General features: G+C 36.3%; 1 protein-coding gene across 1 annotated transcript in view; it reads left to right on the forward strand.

The window, feature by feature from the left end:
- The first annotated feature begins 319 nt into the window (after nucleotides 1-319).
- The window catches only part of PLSCR5 (phospholipid scramblase family member 5), a 34,201-nt gene continuing 29,272 nt past the window's right edge, over nucleotides 320-5,248 (forward strand). The window contains exon 1 of the mRNA XM_032264010.1: nucleotides 320-525. The gene's annotated coding sequence lies outside the window, so the exon portion shown is untranslated. The remainder of the gene's footprint in view (nucleotides 526-5,248) is intronic.

A 5,248-nucleotide genomic window follows, 5' to 3' on the forward strand; every position in this document is an offset into this window, starting at 1 on the left:
CCATTCAGGGAAGCAAGATTCCACATGGTGTATGGGACACATCCCACACTTTTAGCCACTGCTCAGCAAAACATGACTTCAAATGCAGTAACATTTTCTCAGTGATTTAGCCTATAAATAGCACCAGAAGTAAACACTAAACATGCACTATTAAGCATAAATTAACTCTAATGTGATTTGCCTATATGTTTAATGTATATTTAATATAACAATTATCTCAATTTCTTGGAAACTTTGCTCTTGAGGGATCCAATCTCAGAGAAGCTTATTTTCATTGCTGGAAATGCAAAGACAATGTGCTGCAGAAACAATTTATATACCCTAGCTGGCACTGAATTGCAGCTGCACTGGCTGTGCATGATATGGCTGCTGTCAATGAAGGCAGTTGTATGCAGAGCACTGCTGGGCTGCCGGCTGCAGTTACCAAAGGGCACAATGCAGTATTTTGGTGATATCTGAAGATGCAGACAGATGTTGGGAAGACAAAGTGACCACACTGAGCAAAGCACAAGAACAAAGGCAAAGGTAAATATAATTTAAATAATGATAGAAATAAAGAGATTTTTAAAATAGGATAGTAATTCTTGGTAGAAAGAATTGGGGTCTCAAGATTGTTAATGTCCTCTTAATTCTTCCCTCCATGTACTTATTCTCTTCTCCCCTTCTTCCCTCCCTTCATCTCTCTGTTTCAGACACATATGCAAACATATACTCTGAAGGATATCTAGATAAATAGGCGTTGCTATTTCATATCTCTGAAGAGGGCAGTTTTCTGCTTGCAATTTCCATCTTGTTTTACTGTAATATAGCCTGGAATGTTTATATGCAAGAACCTCTCAGAATATTTGCTCTTCTTTTAGACTCTTTAGAGAAAAGTACCATTATATGTTTATATTGTGCATAACAAATCATGCAAATGCCAGAAGACAAAGACACCAGTCTCACTCAAAGAAAATGTATAAGGCTGAAAATTTTAAAAGAAATTCTATAGACAAACTAAACTTTTGCTTCTGCCTTGGGCTTTACAATATACTGATAATGGAATACCATTTGTTCCATGTTGTGTCTGTGAACAGAACTCCAAATTAGAAGTTTTTTTCCATGTCATCTTGGTGGACGGAGACCTAGATATATCTGCTCCAGAATTATCTTTCAGACAGATTATACCATGTGTCCTGGATTCTTTTTTTTACATTCTAAAGAATGAATTTTGGATCAATATCAGTTTAACTAAGTAGAAAAAGTAAGGATTTTAAAAATTATCTCTTATTAGAAGCTAAGAAGAGTGATCCAGTTTACTATCCTCATTATGTAAGAAAGAATATCTTAATAGCTATTACTTTCCTGTTTTAAAGAAACAGATTAAGGAAAAACCTAACACATATGTGTGAAACAATGAATTTCTCATTTGAATGATACATTACTAATTCTAATTTCTTTTGCTTTATAGAAAAGATGAGTTATATCATTTTATTTTCTGGAGGTAGTAACTAACTTACAACTTAAAAAAATTAAAAAATTGCAATATTGCATCCTTGTATTATGATACTCAACTAAAGTACATATTCCCCAGGTTGGAGTTCACATCACTAAATATTGCATTGCTCGGCAATGTCACGTACATAGTAAAAAGTTAGTAGATGTTTGCTAAATGAATAAATGAATGAGGCACTGCATAAAAAGTGTAGGTTTGAATAAGATACTGAAAAATGCACATTGATAGGAGATTTACAAAGGGTGAATAACTGGCTAACAGAAAAGCACATTCACAGAAAAGAAACATCCGATTTACATCAAGAAACTGGGTGCTTCGTGTTTAATATGGTAGTTATAAATCACATGACTCTGAAAAACTATTTATAATAATATTTATTCCCATATTTGTTTTATTTTTATTATTTATTTATTTGCACATGCATTGTCTAACTCCACAGTGAATTTTATTATGAAAAATTATAAATCCAAGGATAGTAAGACTTAAGTGTAGAAATACGTGCCTTAGGTGCTGCATGGTTGAATTCTTACATGGAGTCATATTTTAGCAGATAATGCCAGTAGCATCACTGAATGAAAGGACCTATTTATCACTGAAGCATAGTCCAGTCACACACCAATCCCCACCTCTACAGTCACTTTTATAACAAATTATTCACAAAATGTGCTATTATTTTTATATGATGCAGTATAAGATAAAAAAACAAAATATACACAAAGTGTTTACGTTACCCAGCTTATAATGTAATCAAGACCTCTACTGCTACCTCCTCATAAATGAAAGACCTCTAGTTCATCCTCTGCTACATTGACCAAGCCAGTATTGGAAAGGATATGTGGCAGTAGGCGCTCTTATCCACTAATGTTAGGAATGTAAATTGGCACAAGTACTTTAAGATCAATTCAGTGCTATCTGGTAAAAATGAAGATCTTCATACTCCATAAACCAGAAATTTTCTTTCTGAATAAATACTTTCAAAAGACTGCTACACGTGTGCATAAGAACAATGCTTTACATAATGGAAATAATTTAAATGTCCATTAAAAGGGCAATGGCCAAAAATTATGTTCATTATATTTATGAAATGAAATAGCATGCAGTGGTTTAAAATAAATGTAATTTTATGTATTATGAATTTTTTTAAAAAATAAGTGAATAAAATTTGTTTTAGAATTATAACTAAAATAATATTTATATGACTCAAAATAAAACAAGTAATTATCTTTCACTCCATATATTTGCATATGTATGTATATGTTTGTATATTTATGTTTGTATACATACATTTTGTAGTAAAGCCAAGGAAAGAATAACCATGTGTCTAGTATAGTATTCCTAAAGCCAGTTTATCCAGTCCTTGGTTCTGTCCCAGACCTATAAGATTATATCTTACTCCATTTTCCATTCGCTAGAAAAAAATGGAGTAAGATATAAGATTACTGTATTCTAGAGAATGGAAAATGGACTAAGATATAATCTTGTAGTTTACAGTTTATATATGCAGTTTACAGTAATATAATATAACCTATATTACAATCTTTGTTTTGTTTAGTTTTGTAACAGGCAACATTTCTTTTCTGTCACTATATAGATGTAATTGACATTCTCTCACTTTGTACTGAGAGAAACCATTCTGGTGTGTCTTTCAGACATTAAAATGTAAGTCAAATACTAAGCACTAAACAATGAGTAAAGTTCTGAACATCACAATAATATTGAATGAACAGTCCTTCAGAAATAGCTGTGATAGGTCCTGAAAATAGTTCATGGGCAGAAGGTAATTGTGCAGAGATTATGGTGCAGTTTGTCTCCATTTCCTTTTGGCTGGAAATAAAAAAGTGGGGGGGGATATAAGAGGTTCCTTTTGTTTCAGAAGGAACAGGACCAGAAAGGCAAATCATTCTGAGTAAATGAGCAAGCCCATACAGCAGAGCAGCAGACCAGAGGCTCAGGAGAGAGCAATGACCAATATGCAGTTTCCTGGGAAGAGGCAAAGCTCATTGACCCTATGGATTCTGGTACTTATGTTCAAGTTTCCTGCTTTTTACAGCCATGCTCTCAATGTGATCTGAAGCCTTGAGTTCTGTCTAGTAGACATGTCCACCTCAGGTTGGCTCTATTCTCATGGAACCAAGTGAGGGGGCCAGAAAAACTGCAGCCTGGTGGCAAAGTGAAAGTGATACTTCTTGAAAAGGTCAAGGGCTTCATAGCACAGAGCCAAGGGGATGGTGTGACCTTCTTTAGTAATAAATGGCTGTCCTGGTTCTTCTGGGAGGGTAGCAGGTGTTAGGAGGAGAGCATTGCGTACTGTGAAGGTGAAGTTGAATGGCAACAGCAATAGCAGAAGGAGAGAGACCAGCTTGTGGAGCAGCATCTCCTGGCTGCATGACCACACAGTTTTAGGACACTTGAAACATGTGAGAATCCTATTAAACAGAGTTTGTGAGCCTCTCATTGAGAAAAGCTGAGAAAAAGAAAGGAATGAAGGAAAGGGAGATCTCAGCTTGACAAACACCAAGACTTCAAAAAGTAAAAATATCTAATTTTTATATAAGGTGCAAGAAAGGGATCCAGTTTCAGCTTTCTGCATATGGCTAGCCAGTTTTCCCAACACCATTTATTAAACAGGGAATCCTTTCCCCACTGCTTGTTTTTGTCAGGTTTGTCAGAGATCAGATGGTTGTAGATACGTAGTGTTATTTCTGAGTCCTCTGTTCTGTTCCATTGGTCTATATGTCTGTTTTGGTACCACTACCATGCTGTTTTGATTACTCTAGCCTTGTAGTATCGTTTGAAGTCAGGTAGCATGACACCTCCAGCTTTGTTTTTTGTTTTTTGCTTAGGATGGTTTTGGCTATGTGGGCTCTTTTGCGGTTCCATATGAAATCTAAGATGATTTTTTCTAATTCTGTGAAGAAAGTCAGCTGTAGCTTTGGGGAGATGGAGGGCTGAGGGAGAGATAGGAGGGATTGCGGGGATAGGTGAGGGATAGCATTCGGAGAAATAACTAATGTAGATGATGGGGTGATGGAGGCAGCAAACCACCATGGCACATGTATGCCTATGCAACAAACCTGCATGTTCTGCACATGTACCCCAGAACTTAAAGCATAATAATAATAAAAACAATAAAAATTTTAAAAATACCAAAACACTTGGTACTGTCTTTGGGAAGATAGGGAGAGTGCACAGGGGAAGCAAGGGGCATTGCCTATACCTCACCAGTAGCCTTACCAGGTTCGATGATCTGAAAGCCCTCAGTGCAGATTAAATTTTAAAAGATCTTATCAGTCACATCCCCTTATCATCACATGCCCATGTCATAAATAGTTATCCCGGTGGAGTTCACAAACATGTTTAATTCACTTAGGTTTTTATTTTTATTCCAAAATCTGTGCTGTGTAGAGCAGTCAAAATTAACTGGTGAATTATGATCACAATTCAAAATATCTAGTTTGATAGTGTTAATAACTTAATTTTCTGGATGAAAGTTTTTCTAAATGCCCATGACAAACATTAAAAAACCTAGGAAACAGGGCCGGGCGCGGTGGCTCAAGCCTGTAATCCCAGCACTTTGGGAGGCCGAGGCGGGTGGATCACGAGGTCAAGAGATCGAGACCATCCTGGTCAACACGGTGAAACCTCGTCTCTACTAAAACTACAAAAAATCAGCTGGACATGGCAGTGCATGCCTGTAATCCCAGCTACTCAGGAGGCTGAGGCAGGAGAATTGCCTGAACCCAGGAGGCGGAG

Source organism: Sapajus apella, unplaced genomic scaffold, assembly GCF_009761245.1.
Source record: "Sapajus apella isolate SASKATOON/1434 unplaced genomic scaffold, GSC_monkey_1.0 scaffold4, whole genome shotgun sequence".
In the NCBI taxonomy this organism is placed as follows: Eukaryota; Metazoa; Chordata; class Mammalia; order Primates; family Cebidae; genus Sapajus; species Sapajus apella.